General features: G+C 43.7%; 1 protein-coding gene across 5 annotated transcripts in view; it reads right to left on the reverse strand.

Moving 5' to 3' along the window:
• PTPRG (protein tyrosine phosphatase receptor type G) overlaps nucleotides 1–17,991 on the reverse strand; it is a 386,148-nt gene that overhangs the window by 293,840 nt on the left and 74,317 nt on the right. The gene's annotated exons all lie outside the window — the stretch shown is intronic.

Below are 17,991 nucleotides of genomic sequence, written 5' to 3' on the forward strand. Positions count from 1 at the left end.
CAAATACAGTACCTTGATATGTATCAATGTGGAGGACGTTTGTTACCTTGGTGAGTGCTGTTTCAGTAGAGCAAGCAGTTACAAACCCTGCTTGAGAGGACCTAGGAGAGAGTAGAAACCGAGGACAGAAGGCATGCTGGAAGATATAAATCGGTTTAGAGACACAAGGCAGGAAAGACACAGTGCAAGGATTAGATGGTTAGTCGGGTCAAGAGTGTTGCTCAAGTGTAGGTCTAACAATGGCATGTCTAAAGGGGGTGGCGGGGGGGGGGGGACGGGAGGGAAAGATGCCAGAAAGAGGGACGAGTTGAAAATGTGAGTAAAGGGATCCGAAAGTGGCAGGTAGTGGGGGTGGAGGAGCGTCCCATAGATACGTCCCCCTCGGTTACAGGAGAGAAAGCATCTGGAGAAGAGGAATGGGAATTCTTTGTGACTGGAGTGCTTCATTTATGAGCTATTCAGGCATCCACAGCATTAAATGTGAGCTCTGTGGGAACTTCATACAATTAAAATGTATGGGAAGCTATTTAACAAGATGTGGCTTGTTCTCCTGATTAAGTTAGAAAATCCCAAAACAGGTCAGTGCTGCAGCTGTCTTAATTATTATTTTTGATGAGGGAAAAGTTCTAGTACAGTGTGCTTACTAATCCTGGTGGTGTTTGAAGTTTGACATTTATACAGAGACTGTTCTGCCATCGGTATAACATACATATGTGCCATTTAATTCCGATTTAAGCAGTCGCCGGAAGGGTTAGCACCAGAAAGAAATCCTGACAAAAGAGCGATCCCCATTAAACATCAAATTCCATTTGCTTCATATATTAAAAATGTCTTTATGAGAGACACCAGAGGAAGAGGATACAGGTCAGGCAGGGTAACAACTGGTGTGTTTCATGTGTAAAAAGCACTTCATCAGTGATCTGCCTTAGGCATCTCATAAAAATATTCGTATAAGAATCAATATAGTTTGATTTTACTACAAAAACTCCTTGCTGTGCCGTCTCTACTCCTGAAGCTTGCAAACCTTTTGTCTATATTGTTGCAATGGAAGTAAAGAGAGCCTGCTGGTAACCAGAGGGGAGTACCTGTTAAAGCAGCAAAAACATGGGAAATCGTATGGGGGTTTGTGTTAAATAAATTAGTTCTGTAGTATTAGTTACTAGTGACGTTTGAATTTATTTTTTATTACTTAAAGCATACTTTGATCTCTATAGCAGGTTTTAACCCAAGGGTGCGCAAACTTTTTCTCGTGCGCACCCCTGCCTGCTCTCCTCGGTGCCTTGCGCCCCCGGCATCAAATATTGCGCGGGGTCACGTGATGTTACGTTGCCATGGTAGCGTCATTTGACGCCGGGTCACCATGATGACGCGTCGCTGGAAGGGAAGGTAAATGTGTTACAGAGGCCTTGCGTGGTCCCCCGGCATTTAATTTAAATGCCTGGGGAGGTGGGGGGGGGGGGGGGGGGGGGGCGCGGGACCTCTATAACTGCCGCGCTCTCCCCCCCCCCCCCAAAAAAAAATCTAACCCATCTTCCCAGCAGTGCAAGGATTTTGGCAACAAATTATCCCAAACAGGAAAGAGTTGCAATGTTCCCAACAGTTTAAGCTGTAGACTAAACAATAGAGAATGTTAGCTTTGTAACATAAGAATACATTGTAGCTGCTGAGTTACATTGACTGAAGCAGCCATTATGTTAGGCACACAATCAGAATTTTGACAGGAGCACCAAACGATTTCCAGCTTAAATAAGAATGTAGAATGATACATTGTCACATGCTTTACAAATAAGGAAAACAAGCTGACAAGTAGTATTGCTGCTTTAATGCACATTTCTACTCTTTATGGTGTGTGTAATGTCCAGGCTTTGGCTGGAACCTGCCCTTAACTGGTTGCTGTGGACATCTTGGTTGCCGGCAAGCCTTCTCCTGAACTTTGTTATTGGCTGCACTTGTTCAAGGGCTTAAATAGCAGCCAGTGACTTCCAGCCCCTGCCTGAGCATTGTATACGCTTCCCTGTGTTCCTGGCCCCCTTGGGCTCCTAGTTGCTGAGCCTTCCCTGTTGCTGAGGCCAGCCTATCTCTGTGGCTTCCCTGTTCCGGTGGCTAGCCTGTTAATTTGAATCCCTGTTGCCGACCCCGGGCCGTGACCCCGACCTCGCTGCCTTCCGTCTTGATTCTGCACCTCTGCTGCCAGCCCTGACCCTTTGCCTGCTTACTGACTACGTAGGCATCCCTACCTCAGCCCTGCGGGTCCGTTTCCTGATCGGAGACGAACACTGTCACACTAGAATACAGATGTGTCACGTTTGCTTCTATCCAAAAATACCTACTGCAGAAGTCGTATGAAAAATTTTATATACAGCAACATGCGGTTACGGTCCGCCAGGCAATGTGCAAAGTTTCCGTTGCAACATCTTAAAAGAAAAAACAAAATAGAACTGTCAAGTAGATATAGATATATATTCACTTTTCTTTAAATATTTGTCCCAGTGCTGTAAACGTCTGCGATAGCTGGCGGCCAAATTAATGTTCAAGCTGCACTGCATAAAATACGTGACCTCCTGCGATGCCCAAAGACCTGCTCCCGATTAGTCGCACGGTGTACAGGGAACGTCCGCTCCCCACTTACAGAATGATTAGCTAATGAGGATTGACAGAGGCCATATATAAACTGCACGGTCACTTGTGCAAATGACAAGGAGCTCAAGGTGAAAACATTTCATTTGTTCATCTTCACTCAAATCTTATCATTAGCTCATGCCCGTCTCCTTTAGCACTAAAGGGGTCAGACTTCTAATCGTCTGCTTCCAGTAACACAGATTAAGATTTAAATGTATTTTTTTTAATGAATTCATGGTAAAAAGAAAAAAGAAAAAAACAAGCAATGAAAAATATTAATATTGTATTAAGTATGGAAGAATGTATATTTAATGGTGCAGTCTTCACTTCTGTTTTTCTATTTAAAAGATGTAGGAAGTGGGACACGGAATTCATGTTCTCATACCATATTGGCCGGTGGGCATATACTCGGAGAATCTCCTGCTGGTCCTGGCCCAAAGCTGGAAGTAAATATGAGGCAATGTACAGTACATTCTGCTCAATTGGAGATCACATTTGTGAGTACTGTACGATGAATGGTAGTTGGTTGGGTAGGCGATATTAGGAATAGTGCCAAATCCTGATATACACTAGTAAACATTTTACATGGTTTCATCTGTAATTTCCCATGGTTTATTTCCCTCCACAAAAGGCGAGTATTTTTTGGACTTAAACACATTACCCAATTTCTATTCCACAAATACCATATATATTTTTAACATGTGTAGCCGTGTACCCCTGCTCCCCCCCCCCCCCTTACCTCCGATGTGGGCATGGGGAAGGGGAGGCTAATATGGCTTTAGTGGCGTGTAGGGAGTTACGGCAGCATTGCGGGAGGCAGCTCATGGGGGACAAGGAGCGGCCAGGACAGGGCCGGGTGGCGGGCGCCACCATGTTGGCCCACGAGTATGCACAGGGAGGCATTGGCAGCCCCTTCAGATAGGCGCGCATGCGCCGTGAGCATAGAAGGGCGGCGGCCATCTGCTACAATACTCCACAAGGGAACTACACTTTCCAGAATGCCCCAGGAGCGGAGGTCACACGGCGAGGCTTAGCCAATAGGGCTGCAGAAAGCTACAGAAGGGAGATTGCTCATTTGGCGCACTAGGCGTCAGTTGGAGCCAGGACAGAGAAGGGGATGGTAGGGTCCGAGTGTCAGTGGCACCAAGACTAGATAATCCCCATTAGGTCCCAGGTAGGCCCCAATAAAGGGAGTTTGTGGCTGCTTCAGGGACAGCCCCTAGATAGGGACACTTCCCCATTTTACTGTAGTGTCAGGGGCACAAGGAAGACGCTGCGCTGTGATTGCGAACTGTGGTCTGGGATCACACCGCCACACAGTGTTAGAGACTCTTAAAGGTGAGACCCTTGGTAGTAACCATGTATTTGTCATTATAACTCTGTGCCCAGGACATACTTGAAAACGAGAGGTAACTCAATGTATTACTTCCTGTTAAAACATTTTATAAATAAATAAATCTAACCAAAAACATAAATACAACTGAAAAATACTATATCTAAATATTACATTCATTTCTATAGTAAGCTATAGTAATTATAGCTGGCAAAACATTCTAATGTAACGATGTGCAGAAAAAAAATGTTAAAAAAAAAGTTTGAAAAGGAAAACAAAGCTTTTGAACTGTAAGAACAGGGCTGCTATAATTGTAACATTTGCAAGTTAGCACTGTACACCGCCAACAAAACCACCACCAATTTTAAGCTCGTGTTTTCATGACAGCTTCCCAGGGGAAACAAAGCTGGAGAAATTAGCATTTTTGATTGGTTCTGCAGCTAAGAAATGCACGATTTATACAAAAAGGATACTAGTGCTCCTTGAGGACTTTGGTGTAAAAGCTAGGTTTTACATTATCTTTAAAATCATTGATTAACAAATATTGGACTCAATAGCCGTTATGAGACCAATTGAACAGTAAAAGTTCATGGAGGACAGCACTGAAATGAATCTTGGCTCCAGCTGCTAGATGTAATGGAAACAAAGGAAATGTTTGTAGTACTGTCCGTTTCCTGCACGAAACCCATCTTCAGACGGTATCAAGGTGAGGGAAGCTACTATTTTAGCAGACAGCCACAGAGAGATATTTTTAGCACAGGAGGGAAAGGAACAACTGAAAGTCTTCACTTGTGTGGTAACCAAAAGCTTGTGGAAGACTTTTCCCCATGATGAATCACTGCCTTCAACAGAATCAGCAAAAGGAAACCTTGATTAATTTGTGTTTTGCAATAGGAATTTTTATTTATCTAGAAACATAAAAATAATAATAAAAAAAAAAAAACTTTGCATATATGTTTGGGAACATTTCCCATGTAATATTGAATTATTTATTTGATACAGGCATACCCCACTTTAAGGACACTCACTTTAAGTACACTCGCGAGTAAGTACATATCGCCCAATAGGCAAACGGCAGCTCACGCATGCGCCTGTCATCACATCCTGAACAGCAATACCGGCTCCCTACCTGTGCGCAAGCGGGGAGACTATAGAGCCTGTTACACATGCGTTATTTACATCAGATTTGCACGTATATGACGATTGCAGTACAGTACATGCATCGATAAGTGGGGAAAAGGTAGTGCTTCACTTTAACTACATTTTCGCTTTACATACATGCTCCGGTCCCATTGCGTACGTTAATGCGGGGTATGCCTGTGTTACATACATGCTCCGGTCCCATTGCGTACGTTAATGCGGGGTATGCCTGTAATGCACCCTTATCCAGGGTGTTTTAGGCACAGAGAGATAAAGTGATTTGCCCAAAGTCACAAGGAGCAGACACTGAGGTTTGAACCAGGTTCCCCAGATTCAAACCTCCGTGTCATTGTTCACAGAATCAGGGCCTTTACTCACTGAGCCGCTCCTCCGCTCATGACTGATTTATTACCTTTTCCCTACAGCTTGGCACGCTCGGCGCTAGTTGGCATAAGTGGATTGTTGCATGATGAAATAGTCCCATTATGAAGCCGAAGCCTGCAAAACCGTGATCTATCCACAAAACATATGCACTGATATAATGTATCTACTGAACATTGACAACTAAATATCTTCTACGGCTGCACAGAGCACTTACAGATGTATTCTTAGCCACTTCAATGAGACATGTTACATTAGAATGGAATGGACTATCAAAAGGATTCGATAAGAATGTTTCCACTTTACATCCAAATAGACCACTACAACATGTCAGAGTACATTTATCTTTGGGAAGATGGAGCTAATTAATACCTGTATTCCCTTCTGCTACAGATGTACATCTGAAAATGATCTATAAATTGTAACAACTCCCATGATGCTCGTTCAAAGCTGGGTGGTTTCTGTAAAGTCTCATTATCCACAGCATCACAGATACCAACGAAGTCTTTACCCAAACCTATTTGATACTTAAAAGTTGACTGATTAGACACATTGTTAAGCTATGAACCCGTCATAATTGTCATTACCATAATATGCAGTACACAAAGGCAGTAGAAAGAAAAACATAATTATCAATGAATATTTATAGCAAGTTAATAGACTTGATCTTCAAGAAGAAAAAAATGAGAAGACTTTTATATTAAAGTCATGAATGTCAAGTCACTCCAGACTTTAGGGTAACATTTTGCAGTAAACACTGAGAAATAAGGACTCCCGGCACCATTAGTAGGAGACACCATTGGAATTCATTAGCATAAAGATAGTTCAGCCCTCATGGCTAAGAAACTGTGCAGAAACAATTACGGTTAGGCAATTAAACTGATCAATGGAATACAAATATTAACCTAAAAATAACTTGATTAACCAGCTTGCACAATGCAATTAACACAATTCACAGTTACCTCAGCGGGGAAAAACAAGAGGATCCAAAGTGGGATTTGTAATACTGAACTTCCTTCAAGATGAAATCAAACTCTTCCCAGAGGAAAAAAAAAAAAGAGAGATATGATTTGCTATGTGCGGGGTTGGCCAAACCGGACCTGTTTGTGGCCCTTGAGAATGGGAGCTCCAGGTTCCATGGAAGGAAACCCATGTAGTGTGGACAGAGGCGACCCTTTATCTAGGCAGGCTCCACACAGCTTCACAATATATTGCATAAGGGCCAGTGGGGCACCTGTATGAAGTACAGGCACGTGTCAACTCCCATGACTTAAAGAGTTGACGCCAGACTGGGTGCGATAGACCGTATTGGCACTGTATGCATGTACCCCTAAAGATCATATAGACCAAAACAAGCATGTCAGTCTCCTCCTACATCAACTACCAATCAGATCAGTACACTATGGATATACAGAAATATCATGGACACTAATCCCTTGATGTAACACACAAAGGAAACTTTATCAAAAATGTAAGAATGGATTCATTTCCCAAACAAATGCATTACAGGAGCACAATGCTTATAAACAGATTATTCAAGTCAAACATTACTTTTTGTGAGACTAACGACACTGAATTCAACCAGTCAAATGTTGTATTAAGCAAACATCGGATTAGTATATTTCAAAACAAAAAACATTTGGCACATCGCCCACCCCACTTATTTTTTTTCTCTTTAGACATCTTCACAACAGAGGTGGAACTAGTCAATTGCCCCGGTGGTGCACGTATGTGTCGCCCCCTTCCCGCAGCCTCACCTATGAAGCGGTGCCAAACGGTGGCCCACCCAGGCAGCCGATTGGATTAGTTGGGCCTCACTCCCGTGTAAGGACCGCTAGGGCAGGCCCCCTCTAGTAGGCACTAACAGACCCCGCTCCACAGGTAAGGCCTAAGGAGAGGCAGAGTGGACTCCAAGAGCTGCCACGGCATTTCCGGAGCGTGGGAGGATAGGCCCTATGGAGCCAAACCTGCTGAACAGAAAAAGTACTTCTGCCACTGGTTCACAAGCCTTCTTCAGGGTTACGTAAATATGTCTAGCTCCTAGTGAGATTGGACTCAGTCCCAATCAATCCCGAACAAGACATTTCAGACGTGTGTTATTTATTAAGCTGTGATTGTGCCAATCAGGGCACGATCACAGTTTAATGAATACATCTTCTATTCGTAGAAAAATCACAGCTTGAAACCATCACTACATCAGACTTGTTATCACACCGAAATGTTGTGCGTTGCATCTTCAATTTATTTGTCTCCAACCAATTATTGCCATTTTTTTTTTTAAGTGAACATTAGATAACTGTAAACTACATTGTACTGTACAATTCAATATTTGGGGAACTAAGAGACAGTAATAGCATGCAGGCTGAGGGAAAAGGCTTTCATCCACCTACTACCAAACAATTACAATGACTGACACATTATAACCACTAGCTGTCAGACAGCACAGTGTGACACTTTCTGTATCCCACGAGTTAAAGGATTGCAAATAATAAGCAAGGAAGCAATCAAAACTATGATCTTAAGAAAAGCAAGTGGCGCAGAAGAACAATAAGCGCCTCAGGGGTGGAAAACAAAGTATTTATTTTGCCATGGAAAGTTTAAAGATCAAATACCAAGATGAAAATGCATAATTGTGTTATATCCACCCACATAATATGAACCACAAACAAGCATGAAAACCCCCACAATATAACCTTCAGCGATTATAAAGAATTCCTACGCTACTTTTTGATGTTCCTCGGAAGAAGTATCTCAGTCACGTTAAGGGCAAAAGTGCCCATGTAGTGATCCTGAGTAATGGACTTTCATTTTAGACATGAAAGTAATGAGAAGGTAATGAAGTTTATGGAATCATTTTCCAAGCCTCATATCTACAAAAAAAAAAAAAAAAACAACATTTCACAGCGTAACATTTTTTTGGTGCATCTTCCGTCTAATCAAACATGTGAGGGGGGGGAACGGGGGAACATTTAGTGCATCCGATTCATATTCCTCCTGGCTGAAATGCCAATGCTATGATACTCGGGTCCTTATTTACGAGGAAGAGAGTATTCGAAAATCAGGGCATTTAACATTGGTAAAAGTTTTTATTGCTCTATTTATTTTGTAACAGAAAGGGAGAGAGAACCCATTACTAAAAAGGAAACCAACCTAAGGTCCAAGCGGATCTTGTCAAGAAAAAAAAATAAAGTCGTGACAAAATTAAAAATGGTAATATCACAGTCTAAATGTAATGCTGCTGGCAGACAGAGATAAAAGTGACGTGGCGCTGTGATGAAAGATAGATGTATTCACTTCAAAGACAGTGGCACTGCTTATAGACCATTTCTTCTACTCTGCTTGTGTACACCTGACAAGATGATGTATGCTCAGGTCAAATATATGTATTTCATTCCACATTTTCTCACAAAAAAATGTATGGTGATTAAATCAACTTGCTCCATCAGTATGCAGAATAGTGGGGTGTGCATAGATTTGCATTGTACGGACTACTTCTGCATGCCACGATGGTGCAGCCTGCTGGAAGCTCTCTTGTACTCAATTTAAAAAGAATAATGTACATCCCTCACTACAAAAAGAAATGGAGTATCAATGTGACCAAGTCATCTCGCTAGTATTGGGGCTCAATGGTTAAAGCAAACATGCGCAGTAAACTTTTAGATCTGAAAATTGTTTGTTTACCTACAATGCTCGTCTTTAATACAATATTCACTCGTTTCAGCGTAACGATTGCTGAAAAAGGACAGGAGACAACGTGCAACATCACAAAGGTTATTACACTTTGTATTCACTGAACAGTTGCAATCCAATATGTAGTAAGCCTGATCATTGAAAAAAACGGTTGGACCCATCGCTGGTTGATGACAAAGAAAATATAGGCTGGACTTGCACATTGTTGAACTGTGAGGATACACAACAGATGGCAATTTTAGATGTAAAGTACCAGTCTCATAAAAATCCACTTTTCATTGTCACAGCATTGGAAACCAGGGGCGCTACGGAGACGAATCGTGTTATCTTTAGCTTCTTGAATTCCCAAGATACTTACCAGCGTAGTCACAGGTGTTACTTCCTCGGCTTTTAACTAGGGGGTCTCTGGAGCTGAAAATAATGCGGTTCAGGTCCTGAGGAAGCCACCAGTTCCAATGTAAACAAAAAAAAAAAACACAGCAGCTGGGATTGCTGCTTTAAGTTATGCAGCACGAACAGTATTGCCAACTGGGCAACAAATCATCATGGGGCACTAAGAGTCCAGTCTTTTTTCCCCCCAATCTGAAATTGCAGGGCATTCTGGTGCATGCTGTTCCACAAATGATGAGGCTGCGCTCGTCCGTTGGCTTCCAAATGTCTGTCAGGGCTTCTTTGTCCCGCAGCTCCTCCTCTCTCCGGTGATCAGCCGGGACAATAGTCATCCAAAAATTACAAAAAGTAGGAGCGCAGAGAGAACAAAGTATTAGACAATCATCCACTTTTTCCACTTTTATTGACACACTGAACATTTAAAACTCACAATCAAATGCTGCTGCATACACAATGAGGATCCCACACCCGTCCGTCACTACCACCGTCACTGCCCCTACACAGATCTCCTCCCTAGCACCGCGGATCACCACTGGATACCGGAACCGGAAGTCAACCTTGTGATTGACTGGAGGATAGGCGGGCTATCTCGCGAGAGTGCACGGCTTAGCTGGGGCCGAGCACTCAATGCGTGACGTCTATGGGGGCCGTCTGGGTTATGGATACCTCTATCAAGCAGGTATCACACTCTGTAGGAGACGTGTGTACCCGTGGATCTAGCCAAATCCTCTACGCGTTTCGTGCTCATTAGCGCTTCATCAGGAGGTGATGGGGCATGTCGGGAGGCAGCCTTATATAGGCTAACACCCCCTAATTACCCCTAACACTAAAAACATGTGTGTGCATGCCAAAAACATATTCTAATGGTATAGTGAATAAAGAAACATAAAAACATTTAAAACATACTCCTCACATACTTAACCCATATAAAACTCTAAAAATACTCTAAAATATTCTAAAATATATTAACAAATACAATACAACCATTTAAAATACAAAATTACATGTACAATTAAAACATTGGAAACCTAATTATAAATGCAATCCAACTTTGAACACATCTATATCCTCATTAAAAATGACTAGTCCTATCCAGTGGCACTCAGACTCGTCACTGCGGAGATGGGTGGCACTGGAGAGAACCTGCTGTGCACCAATAGACTTACACAACCTAATTTGGCTACCAAAACGATGTGACAACACGGCGGAGATGCTGCTGCGGACCATGGTGAACTCTCTGGCGGTGTGGAGGAGTTCCAAATTTAAACATAACCTAACGACGAAACACTCCTTAATGACCCCGTTATTCGATAATCCGGAGTTCGCCCCGGGGATGTCCGGTGAACGACATTTTAAAAATTGGATGCAGTCGGGATATAAGCGACTACAGGATCTGGAGGGGAGTACATTTATTAAAACATTTGAACACATCAAATCAGAGAAGGGCCTACCAAATACCGAATTCTTCCGCTACCTCCAGATCAGAGCATTTTACAATAAATTTCCAATTAGGCCAGCTAGGACTAACTTCGAGCAGCTGTGTTCTAGAGCTACGGACACAAGGGGACTTACATCTAGAATGTACCGGGAAGTGGTCTGTCCACACGGACCTGACGACTCCAGACTGAACTACATGACTAAATGGGAGACGGATTTAGGGGAGACTTTAGAGGACGAAGACTGGGAGCGGATCTTATAGGCGGCAGCCAAAAGCTCCATTTGCTCAACGTTAAAAGAGAACGCATATAAGGTCCTGATGCGCTGGTATCACACCCCACTAAAACTCTCTAAATTTGTCAGCGGATACTCCCCGCTCTGCCCAAAACAGTGCGGGGAGGTAGCGGACTTACTTCACATGCTGTGGTCCTGCCCTAGGGTGGTCCCAATTTGGGAAAACATTAGAGCATGGGCACAAAGGATTCTCGACTTAGAGATCCCCCTGGACCCGTGGCTGTTCCTTTTGGGCGAGCGGATCCGGGGCCTGCCGAAATCGGCACACAAATTGGTCGCACATTTTGCAACCGCCACCAGGTGCGAGATCGCAGCAATGTGGAAACAGCAAGATTTACTAGTAATCCCCAAAATTCGAAACAGAATGTGGCTTGTCTGCCAGATGGAACAGTTGACAAGCTGGGTCAACGACTCTGGCCGAAATTTCCTAAAAGTCTGGGACCCATGGATTACCCAGACAGACATCCCCGGGATAGATGCCAGCACAATCTCGCAATAATAACTATAAGTGCGTTCTCGGGTGACTGAGCAGAACATACAATACCATAGCTACGAGACAGGTAGGAACCCCCTCCCAGTAGTAACTGATACATGAAGGAGAGTTGTCACGAGACGTCCGGAGAGTAAGCACTAATCAGACGAATGCCCACCGACCCAGGTGCACACGCTGGAAGTCCTACCCCCCCCCCCCGGTGTTTTTTACCCTTTGTTGTCTTGTCCTTGGTCAGGTTAGCCTTGTTTGTCTAGTCTTGTGAGTACCCATAACCCAGACGGCCCCCGTAGATGTCACGCATTGAGTGCTCGGCCCCAGCTAAGCCGTGCACTCTCGCGAGATAGCCCGCCTATCCTCCAGTCAATCACAAGGTTCACTTCCGGTTCCGGTATCCAGCGGTGATCCGCGGTGCTAGGGAGGAGATCTGTGTAGGGGCAGTGACGGTGGTAGTGACGGACGGGTGTGGGATCCTCATCGTGTATGCAGCAGCATTTGATTGTGAGTTTTAATTGTTCAGTGTGTCAATAAAAGTGGAAAAAGTGGATGATTGTCTAATACTTTGTTCTCTCTGCACTCCTACTTTTTTGTAATTTTTGCATGCTGTTGGTTGCCTCCCACGCATTTCATGAGGCCTGCCTCCATGTCACTGAGTATAAGACCTGTCTCCAAACTGAAGCACTCTGGGACGTCTGCACCAAGTGCTGCATCGCCAGAAGACATTTTCAGGGTCTGCTAGACGAATTGCAGCAATTCACTTATATGGGCTGTAAGGCGTCTTCTAGAAAGTAGCACCGCTTCGTAAATACAGCCCATTGTGTTTTGAAGGAGTATCCACTCCCGCCCATCAAAACTATCCACGTTGTTTCAATGATTTAAACCATTACGTGATTTGGGTTATTGCTATTTTTAAACATTTGTAGAAACACCCATGTATAAAAGGATCATGCAAGGCATTTCAGGACAACATGGAGCATAGCAAGAAATATGTCACACTTCAGATTTTTCGCCCTCCTTTATAAAGACTGTGCCTTATACGTGTGATCTTTGTTAAATGTACAAAACAGACATTTACTGGTATTTAAGGCAGGACCCGATTACTTGATACAATGAATTCTTGACCCCGAGAAGATAATACCCAACACACGGCATGGCTGGTTAACAAAACCCCGAGCACTGCCCAAGGTCTTCGGAGGCAAAATAAGCTCAGGCAGTTATTCTTCCAAGTTGCACAGACTATATTTCTTAAATGATCTGTGAAAACCACTAAAGATTTTGTCCTCAGGAAATCCTGACACAACCAGTAACACTACAGGTCAGCAAGGTGTACAAATGGAAAAGAAAGTGGAGACCGTCTTTGGAAATCCTTGACGAAACAGGACTTTGTGAAAGTAGGATTTAGGGAGTGATTAAAGGAGCAATCCATTCAATAGTCTACATTTTTTTTTGTGGATTTAAAAATAAATCAGTTCTGTATTAGCACTTTTTTTTTTTTTTTTTTTTTTTTTTTTAACACACATTCAACTCTTAAAAGGAGAAACCCAAGCTGGCAATTTTCCCCCCAAAATTGTTTTATATAGCACTGAAGCAGAGGGGTCTCCGAAGCTGAACCGCATTAATTTCAGCTCCAAGGACCCCCTACTTCTTGAGATACTTACCTCCAAAAAGGAGGTGCCGATAGTCGCTCCGGCTGAGCAAGCATGGCTTTAAAAAAGGTTAAAGCGCTCGCGTCACGTGGGTCAATGGGAAGTCGCACTGATGACATCACGGCTTCCCATTAGCCTGCAGGGCCTGCGATCTATAAAAACAGCAGACATATTGGGAACTCTGGCAGTCAAGGACAGCGGCTACCGCCACCTAATTCGGAGGCATGCCTCTCTGGAAACAGGGGGTCCCCGGACCTGAAATTAATGTGTGTTCAGGTCCGGAAAGACCCCCTGCTTCAAAGTTATATTTTAAAAAAATTGGATTGCCTCTTTAAAAGAAGGAGTTAAGACACCTATATCCAGGTTTCTGACTAGTGAGGAAGTGAACTGCTTCAGTGATTCTCCGGTGTGAAAAAAAAGGAAAGAAAAATAAATAACTTCTTCAAATGTTTTGGTGTCAGTTCATGGATTCTATGAGCAATCAGACTGTACAAATAATAAAACAGACTTTATGGTTCCTCAAGTCATCTATGCACAGCAGGGGCTTCTGGGAGCACTGCACTGTCCTATGCATTGAAGCCTGTTACAAAAAGACTTGCCCTATTGAATAAAGAATGGAGAATCTTTTATTATTTTATAGCTCCCAATTCCTTATTAGATGCACAGCTTGATAGACTTGCAACAAAGAAAGCTCTACAGGGAAACACCGACCGAAAAAGAAGAAGAATCTGCCCTGCGAGAGGGAATGTTGCCTTTAAAAATGAAGAGGGTTTAAACTGTGCATCACGGTTCTGTACGATCCCACCAAAATGACGCCATTGTTCTGCGTTATGGAGAAGCATTTATTTAAGTCTCAATAATACCACATGATTTCTAAGTGCTGTTCTGCGCCTGCAGCAAAGATTAGTGGAGTTGCTGAAATGATTCATCGTCAGTTTGTGTATACTTGAAAAAGAGGCCCGTGAGGTTTTGAAAGCTCGGTGCACTAATGTCACCATGGAACACCGCCCCCCTCCCTCCCCCACCGATGTTTCAATATTATATTTTTTTTAATGGTAATTTTCCAACTTAATTTGCTATTGGGGGTTACCAAATAGCGTAAAATTCTTATTAAACTGCAACTCCCAGGCAACAGAAGTTCTGACATGTAGCAGTGCCCCAAATGACAGTGTGGTGAGCGCCATGTTAAGGCTGCGCTTATAGTGGCGGCGTGAGTTAGACGCAGTGCGCTTCCGAAACAAATGTATGTACCCTCATGCTGCCGCCTATAGTGCGCGCGAGGGAAGATGCGCGACTCTCGGGAAGAGAAAGAATGTCTGACGCGCGATGGCAGGTCATGTGCGTGGTTCAGCCTATGAGGGCTAACTGCACGCGACGCCTTGGCCACGCCTCCACGGACTTCGGTACAAATTTCACACGAGCGGTAGGCACGTGTGACATGCGCTCCGAGCAACTAATCGCCGCCAAAGGCATTCCTTTGAAGGAAAAAACTTTATTACTGGGTTTATGCTATTTTGCCAACTCGTGTCTCTTCCATTATGAAGTAAAACTCCGGTACTCCCGGCTTACACTTTAAAGAAGTCGCACTCAGTGGCGGATTTCCCATTAGGCCCGGGCCTAGGGCAGAATTTTTTGGGGGCGGCAAACTTCCCCCCTCCCCCACACCCCCCATATAGAGGTCCTGCTCTCCCCTGATTGACGGGGGAGTGGGGCCACTGTTCTTGCCGCCCTACTTCAGCATCAAATGATGCTGCAATGTCACAGGGTGTCACGTTGCCATGGCAACATTCCGTTGCGGCAAGAAATGACGCAAGGTTACCAACGGTTGCCATTGGAACGCGATCGCAGCGACATCGCATCGTCATTTGCGCTGGAGAAGAGCGGCACCAAGGAGGTACGCGGCACTAGGTAAGTGCCTAATTGTGGCAGGTTTTTTTTTTAATTCACCGAGTCCACTCTTATGGTGATCAGCATTTGTATGTGGAATTTTACCAAATACATAAACTTTTAGAACAATGGAAAAATCCCAAATTATGCGGACGTCTTATGGATATCTCAGCTACTTTTACATTATACAGCAGCGGCAGCTCTTATTCGAGCAAAAGCCGCTGGCTGTATGTGGCTGGGAAGCGGGTAGCCGCGGCGCGTGGCGGCGCACTGTGACGTCACAGTCACAGGCGCGCCCGGCTTCCCCGTCTTCCCCGGCTTCCCCAGGCTTCCCCGACACCCCTGGAGATGAAATTAAGGTAAGCGGGGGTTCGGGGAAGCAGAGTGGCAGAGCAGATGGGGTACAGGGGTCCGGAAGGGTGTGTAAATTGCGCGCGATGGAGGAGGGGGGGTGAGTGGGGAAACGCGGCGGCGCGCGTGCATTACTGGCGGCAGCTGGGGCAGATCCCGGCATGCCGCCGGTATTTAGTGCAATAAGATATGTCGCTACTGTACATACATACTTCTGAGTCACTTAGCACTGTGTTAGGAAGGATTATAAACGGCACCAAATGAATGCAGCAGCCCCCACACACTTACCGCGGCTTCAGGAAATCACGGATTCTGAGAAAACGATAAAGTATAGAGCACATGTGGGAGCAGAAAAGAGGCTTCTATTCCTTACCCGTTACCAGCGGTAGGCAAATCAGAAACTCTACAACTGATGGCCTGATTAGGGATTACTAAAACATAGTCATTATTACAGGCGGAATCCTGCACTTTCAGAGACCCTTTTGAAGAACGATGATGAGCAGTACTAGCAGAATGGGTTTGATATATGTGCATGAGCAATCCAGCACGCAAACGTTTGCCGAGTGAAACTTTGGTTTCTATAGAACTATAAATAACCAAGTATGTGAAGTTGTAAAATGTTTATCTAATAAACACGCTGCACTGATGGTCTGTTTCAATTAATGTTTATGTTCGATTACAGACAAAATCATTTCCCCCCACTTGGAGTGTACTGTAGTTCTTTTAAAACAGGAAATTTCATAACCTACCATAAGACAATCTGTTATTAAAATTAATATTCATGGAAACTGAAAGCAGGCCTCTGGGTAGTGTTTGCCCATGTGTAAAATTCTCATTATGTCGAGACTTAATTTTTAAGCTTTATAATGCACATTAAAATAATACAGATGTAGCAGAGATAACCTCAAGGTTAATGCAAATTTACTTGTACTGTATATTAAAATCCTAAGAAATACTGAAGTTACCACTCCCATATCAACCATAGTTTTAGATTTTATCCCAATCATTAATACCAAGTTCAACAATGTGTTTTTGGTTGTGGACACAGAGCATTTATCAAATCAAATGGATTAAAACAGATGTTATCTGCTAAGAATGGCAGCCAATATAACAGCTATCAAACACTACCCAAAAAAGTACAAATATTTAACAAAAGCAAATGACACAATACCACAATAGAATTACTTGACTGACACATGGAGTAAAATAAATGTCACAATTCTTAAAAAGTAACCAACCATATGTAAGCAGCTATGTACATGTCCAATGTTCAACTCGCTCAAAAGAAATATTACATTCTAATAACATATGCATCTAAAATGCTTTGTGTCTGCACTAGAATTACCAAATGAAACTCAATATCCGGAACCAATTTAAATAGTTTAATTCTCTATTTTTACATGTGCGATCAATGTTCAAAACACTATGTAACCAAACTATGTTAAAGCACCAAAAGAATACTGTACATGGACTGGAGAAATATAATCATATGGATAGGACACTGGTTTCTAATCCGGGACAAACCCAAACAACAACATAACAATTCAAATCAACAACAAAAAGGATTATGAAACGCAGAAGTACTAGCAGAGAAATAAAATGTGCTATTTAATGCCTTTTCAAGCCAATTGTGGTTTTTTTTCCAAACACACGTGTAGTTACCCAAAACAGCAACTACTGAACACAAGGTGCCCATTTACTGCCATCCTTCTCACAGGAGGGATCAGTTCACCGTCCTTGGGGTGCGGCCAGATTAAATGGCGCTCATTATGCTCCGACGATTCCTGTCCTGTTAGTTGGCGCGGGGTGGGGGGGAGGGGGGCGAACCACTCGTGACGCATCAGCGAGCGGCAAAATCAAATTTAATGGTCTTGGCAAGCAGCAAGCTCACGGGCGTGCGTGCACCCGCACCCTGGACAAGCGCATTCAGAATTCTGATGGTGCCAAGCATGAGCTTGCGCGCACGCACTCTGTGTTTCACCCTGGCCGCAGAATAAGTGCACTTTAGTCCTAGGCTGGACTGCCCATTTTCACTCTTACAAGTTTCTCCTAAGCAAGGAGCGGCCAACACCAGTTCCCAAGGACCAACAACAGGTCAGGTTTTAAGGTTACCCCTGCTTCAGCAAAGGTGGCTAAGAGTCTGTCAAAGACAGCCTGAGCCACCTGTGCTGAAGCAGGGACATCCTTTAAACCTGACCTGTTTATGGCCCTTAAGGACAGGAGTTGGCCGCTCTTGTCCTAAGCTGTCTCAAACGCATCCCAGCAGCCCTTCTGCATCTCACCAGCTGATACTACCCTCAAAGATTATGCCTCAGTCTATAATAAATACGTAT

Source organism: Ascaphus truei, chromosome 17 (genome assembly GCF_040206685.1).
Source record: "Ascaphus truei isolate aAscTru1 chromosome 17, aAscTru1.hap1, whole genome shotgun sequence".
NCBI classification, from domain to species: Eukaryota; Metazoa; Chordata; class Amphibia; order Anura; family Ascaphidae; genus Ascaphus; species Ascaphus truei.